The following is a 9,721-nucleotide window of genomic DNA, read 5'->3' on the forward strand; positions in this document are numbered from 1 at the left end:
TAGGGATGAAATTGTTTAGGGATGAACGGGTTTAAGAGTTTTAAGTTTTTAAGAGTTTTAGCTAAATGCTTTATAATATAGTATAGATATAGATAATGTAATAAGAAATGAATTATATTTTTAGATACTTGAACAAAATTATGCATTTCTTTAATTATAAAAATTAACCATTTATTTTTTATTAAAATGATTACTAAAAAAAGAACAAAAAAAAACTATAAAAGTATTGGAGTTATCTCATATTGGAAGAGAGATGGTCAATAAAGGGTGAAGACGTTATAAAAAGAGAAGGGGTGGATGAAGTTTGTAACTTTGGCTTTTTGATGATGACGTTTGAAATGCATCCTTTTAGTTTTATAAAATTTAAGAAACACCTTTGAGTTTATAATTTATAAGAAAAGACCCTAAAGGTTTATAAGTTTCAACAGATGAGTTTGGTTCGAACTCGATTCGAGTTTGAGCTCGAGCTTGTTTCGAGTTTGAATTTGAGCTTCAAACGAGTTCGAGCTTGAGTTCGATTTCAAAAAATTGCTATCGAGTTCGAGTCGAGTTTAGGTTTTTAACTACTTGAGAGTTTTCGAGTTGGGTTTGAGCTTGAGAAATGGGCATCGAGTTCGAGTCGAGTATATCGATACTCGAGCTCACCTCACAACATTTACACCCCTAACTATGGTACATCAAACACGTTTATTACACTTTTGGTATCTATGTTTTGTAAAATTGCATGCTCCTTTGACGTAATAAAAAAAATTGTCTTACCCACCTAAATCAAAGGGATATTTTCATCTTTTAGAATTATGGGGCATTTATTTTTTAAGAGGTGCTGAAATCTGAAATCTTATTTCAATTATGATTAATAAGAGGTGGTGTTGAAGTCTAAAATCTAAATCAATAAGTCTGTTTGTTTTTGTAAACTAACAAACGTCTGAAATCTGAATCAAAATAGTACATGAAAAACACAAATCCAAATACAATCCCCTTCTATAATCACCAAAATAAGAATCAAAACTTCAAAAAACCACCAGGAAACCTTGATTTTAAGCAAGAAGGCAGACATCACTAAGAAACCTTGATTTTAAGCTAAACTTAACTTGCATATAAACTTGAAGCAATTCTTGAATACTTGAATGCTATCACTTTATAGTAACATCATGACCAGAATAGGAAAAATACAACAAGTCTAGCTCGCGCTCCTTTAAATAAGAAATCTACTTAAGTATTGGGAGAGACAATAGTGAAATTTGCAAGCTTCAATTTTTTCAGCTGCTACCAATCAAGAACACGATGAATAGCATAACAAGGAACAAAATGGTATATTAATTGTGAAGACCAAAAAAAACAATGAATAAAGTCACTTGAGAGAGATGTTGATTGATTTTAGGTCAAGAGGATGCTGCTGAGGGTGAAACAAGATCCATAGATGAAACAAATCGGTCGTTTGAAAGGGTCTGAGAAACCATTCGGTCCCAAAGATGAATCAGATGTCGATTGAGGGAGAAATATAGAGCCATAGGTGAAGCAAATCGATTAAAAAAGTGAAATAGAGCTAATGATGAAGCAAATCGATTGAAATGGTGAAGTCAAGAGCCAGAGATGAAGCAGATCAATTGCAAGGGTGAAATTGAGAGCAAGAGATGAAGCAAATCGATTGAAAGGATGAAATCGAGAGGCAGAATTGGAGCAGATCGATTGAGAGGGTAAAGCATATCAATCGAGAAGGGTGAAGTCAGGAGCAGATCGGTTGAGGATGATGCGATGGAGGTGTGATAAGCAAATAAGAGGGAATTAAGATGTTATATTACCTCTTTTTTATTGAGACCCCATCTGGAGACAAGAGGCTCTGAAAATATAGAAAAAACAAACATTCTGAATTACAAAATGTCTGACCGAATCAAACATAAGTGGTAATTGATGATCCCAGATCCACAATAAATCAAAAATTAAAGTGATAAATAGAAAGAGATTGAAGATGAAGAATTGGCTAGATTCATATTATTGAAAATAGAAAGCTTACAAACTATCTCAATCATTTTAGTCGACTCTCATAGGAATGAATACAATAAATAACAACTACCAAATCTTAGCCCATGTCACCTATTGTTAGGACCAAAATTGATCCTAATTATTCTAAAAGTTTTATCAAAGCAATCGGGGCCAAGGATGGAAGATCTGAAGATCCTGTTGTGCTAAAACGACTAAGTTTGGAAGAAGACCAGAGACACCATGGACGACCAGAGTCCCCATGGACTCATGTTGGTCTATGCTCTGGATGACTATCTTCATAATCTTGAAGGATGGTGTTGATCCCATTTTCGATAATGATTATTTCCTTGTTTATAGGATTTAGTTACCTTATTTATAGGATTCATTTATCATATAAATATCGCCTATATAAGAAGTGATACAGGCATAGAATGAAAGTGAGATGAATTATCAAAACTTTTTAACGCACAGATTCAAACACATCACAAGAGAGTCGATTAGGGTTTTTGAGAGATTGTATTTTCCATTCAATAAAGAAAGCGGCGACCGATTTCTATTCATCTTCATCTACAAATCTCTTTTTAAATTCATTTACATTACTCTACTGTCATATCTGGGTTTAACAATTGGTATCAGAGCCAAATCGATTAACTTCTATCGATTCGATCTTTCTGTAGTAGATTCAATTTTCTTGAACAGTACTCTTTCATGAACTGCTTCCTGTTCTACTGCAGTTTGGACCCAAAATTCATCGATTCATCATATGATTAACTTTTAATCAAATTCCTTTTAAGGGATTTGTTCTTGGATGAATACGAACCTATTTTGATCATAAAAAAATTTGGTTTATTTGATGGAGTTTCTTGGAGTCAGTCGAACTTTTGAACCTTGATTTTGTCAGATCTACGCGTAGGCGTTAAGCAGGAGTTCATGGTGCTCACAGCCTAAGGCAATGGGCGTTTTTTTTTGTCAAACCTACACTTATCGCCCATATCTTGAGTATTATTCATCGTCTCTCCTTGTAAATCTGAATTTGTAAGAGCTTAAAGATTTATTTACCTGCAATCACCAATCCTATATGAATATGGCGATAGTCCTTCATGTTTTACCCTTAGAAGCATCAATAGCAATACTGTCAATTTTCTTTGAATTGACCTGTTGTTTCTTGAAGCCATAAAGGTTAATGTTAATTATTCTCTCCAGTTCTCAATTCCAATGGTGTTTGCTTTGGTTATTCAAGTTATCTCCAATTGAATCAAGCTCTAAAGTTGAATTCCTACTCAACTTGCGGTTCAACGAAAGATTCTTTGTCATAAGACTGGTTGCACTGTTTTGTCAAGAAATTCACACATTTATCTATCCTTAGTTGGATGAATTTGCTACTTTTGGGATTGAGTGGCTATTATGTGCTTCACAGTATGTGCTGAGTTGTAGGCAGATTAAAGCTGCATTCTGTGCAATCAGTGGTGTTGTATTCACATTGAATCTGATTTGGTCTAAAAGTTGAAAATGAATATTAGAGAGCTACATTCAGGGGGGAGCTTGAAGATTCCATCCATACCAAACACACTAAAGCTTTATTGAAGAAAGTAGAGGGGAGCAGACTTGAAGGCTTCATGAGGATGCTTGCTTTATAAAACTTTGGGGGGAGATTGTTAGGACCAAAATTGATCCTAACTATTCTAAAAGTTTTATCAAAGCAATCGGGGCCAATGATGGAAGATCTGAAGATGCTGATGTGCTAAAACGACTAAGTCTGGAAGAAGACTAGATCCCCTATGGACGACCAAAGCCTCTGGTTGTATTGACCAAAGACTCTGGACTCTAATTCCTTTAGGACCAGAGCCCCTATGGACGACCAGAGACCCTATGGACGACCAGAGACCCCATGGACTCTGGTTGGTCTATGCTCTGGATGACTATCTTCAGAATCTTGAAGGATGGTGCTGATCCTATTTTCGATAATGATTATTTCCTTGTTTATAGGATTTAGTTACCTTATTTATATGATATAGTTATCATGTAAATATCGCCTATATAAGAATTGATACATGCATAGAATGGAAGTGAGATGAATTATCAAAACTTTGTAACACACAGATTCAAACACATCACATGAGAGTCGATTAGGGTTTTGAGAGATTATATTTTTCATTCAATAAAGAAAGCGGCGGCCGATTTCTATTCATCTTCTTCTATAAATCTCTTTTTAAATTCCTTTACATAACTCTACTGTCAGATCTGGGTTTAACACATATGTATAGGTGACATTTACGAGATAAGCTATAGGTGACATTTACAAGATAAGCTCAAACGCCCTTAGCCCAATTACAAGAATATTACAATACTAGTAATTGACTTTAAAAAACTTTCATAATATTTATGACTATTTTGGTCCTAACAATCTCCCCCCAAAGTTTTATAAAGCAAGCATATGTGAAACCTTCAGGTCTTCTTGAAATTCCCAGAAGTTTAATCAGACAAAGAAATCAATCTCAAAAATTAAGAATAGTAGAAGAAATGTATGAAAACCAAGAGAGAATTAGCCAACCAATTTTCGTATTAAGCTTCAAAGAGATTACAATGAGATTAGATAATGATTACAAGAAAGGAAAAAGTATTTATACTACCAAGTTACAAACACTACAATTACAAGAACAAAATTACAAAGGAGAAACTTGCTTGAAACTTTTAAGAACAAATACTTGAACCCAACATTCTCCCCTTTGGATTCAAGCACGAGACATTGTAAATTTTGATCTTCTAAAGCCCAAATTCATCTCATACCTTCTTATAGCATTCTGATACTGAATCTTCTCGTCGAGCAGCTCTAAAACATTTATCAGTAAGAACCTTTCTCTCAGACTCAATCTGTTATGACCTGAAGCTTTGTCATCCAGAGCTTTTATGCCTTCAAGTTATTTCCTCACAATCTTAATTGTTCCATCACAATACTTGTTTAGCTTGTTGGACCTTAAAAACCTCTTAGCTTTCTCGTAATTCTCATAGATCACCCCGAACTCCGGATCTTCAAGAATCATATGCAAAGGATAGCCATCGATGTCTTCTAACTCTTGATCAGGCTTCTTCAAGTTGACATTCTTTTGATTACTTTTGTATCTCATTTGCACATCAATCACTGAAGATATCTTGCTGTGACATCTAAGATGCCTTTTGATAGCTTCAATACCTCTGACGACTCCTTTCAATCTGATAGTCTGGTTCCTGATCTAATGATACATGTGCTCCAAGTCTTCTAAGTATAGGTTAGGAAAGTCAACATCACTAAAGTTCCAAACTTGACCATCTTGTCTTGTCACATAGAACACTAGGTACCAGACACTAACAAGTTTCATGGCTTCAAAATTCTTGATCAAGATGATTCGGTGTTTGGTTCATACAAAGCTGATGGATTGTCGTTTTGCTTTGAGGAAATACTTGTACTCTTTACGATACTCACATGCTTCCTTGTGAATACCCAAGATTTTGTCAGAACTTAAGGCTTTCCAATGACGAACGAAAATGTATGGATATAAGTCTTCAAGATATGGTTTTTTCAACTCTTGCTCGGTCTAACCCTAGAATATTTATCCTCACAGCAAAGGGTATGTATTTACTTGAAGATTTAAAAGTTGTAGCTTGTGAACAGAAGACGTATCAGGAACACTTGATGGTTCAACAAGAATTGGTTCAGGTACTTCTTTGGGATCAGAATGAAACGGAAAGATAGGTTCATCTTCATCCATATTCGCTTCAAAGTCAAAGAAAAGTTCATCTGACTCATCATCATCTCCAGCTTCAGCTTCAGCTCCATAATCCTGAACCTCACCGATTTCCTTTGAAAATACCTCATTAAATCCCACATTTGCTTATAGACCTAGTAACATCCTTGTTTCTACAGTTGAGACACCGACTTTTCAACCATTGGCTCGATCTCTAGGTCTGTAGCTATTATCATCTCCAGGCTAGTAGTCCTTTCATTATTGCCAGCTTGAATAGGACTTTTATCATTAAGCTATTTAGAATTCTCACCTTCAGATATCAACACTTCTTTACCCCTCGAGGACTCGGCCACTCTATGTTTCTTCTTCTCCCCCTCATGGTGATCATGATCGTCCTGTTCATCATGTCCTTTTTTTAGAGAAGTGGTTTGAGTTCGACAAGTATTCTCTAGCATTGACACTCTTTCAGACAGTGTATCAATGGAGCTTTGCAGGTTAGATATTGAGTAGGTAGAAGAAGAAATTGTAGAGCCAAGCTTTGAGAGACTTGAAACTACAACGCTCTGAAAGTTTATAAACTATGTGGCTCGAACAACTTGAGAATCTTCTATCAACCGTCTAAGCATACCAACCAGATCTGCATCTGCCGAGTCCATATTTTGTTCAGTAAGCATCTTGGCATCATGGAATTGAGGTCATCCACCGATAAATTAGTTTCTTCTATTGTTGGTTTCTTTCCCTTTGAAGTCGTTTTAAACCATTGATTTCCTCCATTAAGGTATCCTGAACATCCTTTAGGGCGCCGTTCAAAAATTCCCTTGACATGAAGTCTGGTAAGATAACGCCTGGATCACTTAGATTGCCATTTGTAAAAAAAGTTGAGTAAACTGTTGTGCCTACGTTCAGTGTTGGGAAAGCGTTAGCACTAGTAGGACTTTCGACCTGTCCTTGTAGAATGTCAAATGACTCTACTCTGGTCGTTCTGGCATGTTCACTAAGAACATCAGATGGAGCAACGAATGCTTCTGACTATAGTGTACCTAAAGTGTTTATTGGCTCTAGACTTTGAGTGTACACAATTGAAGTCGTAGACTGGGCAAGTGTCTACTATTTTCAATATCTTGTTCCTCGAAGTGAGGAACATATAATAGTTATGCTTTATCCCTGTGAGTATTTAAAACTGTCACTTATTGAGAAGTGACAGAGTGGCTGGGAGAGCTGTGCAATTGCATAGCTGAGCGAGTTATGTCTTCTTCAATGCCAACATTCAACGAATGAATATCAACTGTAGCTTTGGGTGCCGCAGCTATGTGGATAGGTTAGTATTGGAACATATAATTCTTTTGTTGTTCCACACACACTCTCACCATGTTCTTTTTCTTCCCTTCCACTTAACCTCTCAGTATTTTCAACTAAATCTCCCTCATCCGTCCTTATATCATCCAATAGACAATATAATTCGCCAAAATCAGAAATATCTTCTTCAAAATCAAATTCCATTAAAGGAATATCTTAAAGACTTGGAAATTCAATACCATCTAGCTTTTGATCATCGTCATTGTCATCATCATCATCATCATCATCATCATCATCATTATCTGGATGAATAGCCATATCGGATTCAGTAGCTTTCGAGCTTGATGCACAGAGGAAATACTATCACTTGAAGTTTGTTCATGATCAGAGTCTCCCCACTCCAAACCCCTCTCATTCTCATTTTCCCTCAACACACTGCCCTATTCAGGTACCCCTTGTACCCGAACTCTCTCAATTAAGTCTATACTCTCACCACACTCAGCTGAGGCATGGGATGATCCTGGGGTAAGTTCAGTCGGTTCTGACCGAACTATAGGATCTATCACTCTCCTATATTCTAATACACATTGAGCACTCTGATCAAGATAGGTTATGAGTTCATCCGGTATGTTCATTATTGAGTCCAAATCTTCAACTTCGATGTGTGGCCGTAAGAATTGCATTTCATAATCTGGGCCGATTTCACTGTCCAGTCTTGAAGGTATGTCCTTGTTTGATCTCATCATGACCCTTATGATCAGTTGACGAAAAACGTTGAAATGGAATAAACTTTCTGGCTTTGGAGGCAAACTTCTTTGCATGGACTAATTTTGCTAGCTCGTTCCAGATCACTATTGTAAAATCATACAGTTGAAGATGATGCCATGGAAAATTTTTGGGAATGAGCTGCTATAGGTGTCAATTCCAGCAGTCTTGGATGTTAAACATAGTTCAGAATAGAAAATAGCAGGTGCCACACTGATGGAAGAAATTTTCTTCTGAATTGAGAAGGGTTGTTTAAAACTCCCGAGTATCCAAGATGTTTGATGTAATGGCAAAGTTCTTCATCATATATGAAGTCTTCAAATTCGGGTGACCCGACGACATAATTAGGTTTCAACAGGTTTAAGATCTTTCGCAGCCTTTTGAGAGTCAGACGACTCATGTAATTATCCACATGCCCTTGGAAGTATAATTGATTTCCTTCTTTAATATAGGTAAGTGTATGCCCGAACTGTTGAAGGTAAACCAAAGGAACATCGGTTGTTGCAAACAGTGCATAAACAATGAGATGTCCTTTTAAAATTGCAGGGATAATGGGATATTCAGAAGGCATGTCAAAATTGAAATGGTGGTTATTTGGTTTAAGGTCAAGGTATAGAGATTTTGGAAATATGGCTTCATCAAGGTCATTTTGGGGATTTGGTTTGCTGACTGGGAATATAAAGCTTGTGCAGATCTGATGGAAGGTATGGGGTTGTCATCATCAGATCCTTGAGATGAAGGATGATTTTCCGCAGTCGACATTTTTAAATATATGTAAAAAGGTAAACAGATTAGACCCTAATAAAAATCAAATTTCAAAATGATATAACATTTGACACAAAGACCAAAACAATCACTTTTGCCAAAACTTTTATAATTTTTCTCTCAAAGCTCAGAAAATATCAATTTTGGCTTTTTCCGCTAAAAAAATAAAATCAATTCTAAAAAAATTAAGCATAAAATGAATAACAAAAACAAAAATCTAACTGTAAAAAATCTAATACATAAAAGAAATAACAAAACAAAAAAATCTAAAAAAAATACTAAACACTAAAAATATTTAAGAAAAGAAAAAAATCTAAAAAGAAATTCTAAAAAAATACATTTTAATAAAATTCTAACTAAAAGAATTTTTTATTAAAACTTAATTTTTTTTATCAAAAATATGAACAAAACAAAAAAAACACACACGAAACAAAATAACAACACTAAAAAAATTAAACACTTAAATAAAAAATACACATAAAAAAATCATCCTCATCGGACACAAAATATGAACTCACCGGTCAATTAATAATTTTATTATTGTTTGTCCCTATTTCGCTGATCAATCTTCATGTTATCTTCACAATCATGACAGAATCTCATATATCTTCAAGAACATTCATAAGAACATTGAGAGAAAAAGTCAAACTTCAAAGCTCAGTCAAACTCTCTTATTACGTATCAAATTTACAATAAAGCTCTCTCTTTTACAAATTACAAAGACCATTCCTATTTATATGGTCAAATCTACTAACATAAGTCAAAGTCAAGCTCCTATAAGAAAAGTCAAACACGCTGACTTTTACAATTATAGACAATATTTAACTTTCAAGATGAATACAATTAATACTGATTTTCAGTCCTAACATTCTCCCCCTTTGTATTCAGACTTGAAAGAAAATTCTGCACTTTGAGTTCTTGTTTGAACTTTGAAACTTTATGCACAATATGTCATTTTCAAAAGAAATCTTCAACTTGTAATCTTCAAGTAATCATCTGTTGAGAAAGATCTTCTAGCATTCTCCCCCTCGAATGTAGAACCGCAGTGATCTTCTCTTTTGACAATGTAGATCAAAAACAAAAACGATCTTCAGAAACAATGTATAAGATGTGATCTTCAAAGGATCTTCAGATAACAAGTCTTCAGTAAACTTTTGTGAAAATGATCTTCACATTCAACATCTCTCAGT

Source organism: Cynara cardunculus (assembly GCF_001531365.2).
Source record: "Cynara cardunculus var. scolymus isolate 2C chromosome LG 1, CcrdV1, whole genome shotgun sequence".
In the NCBI taxonomy this organism is placed as follows: Eukaryota; Viridiplantae; Streptophyta; class Magnoliopsida; order Asterales; family Asteraceae; genus Cynara; species Cynara cardunculus.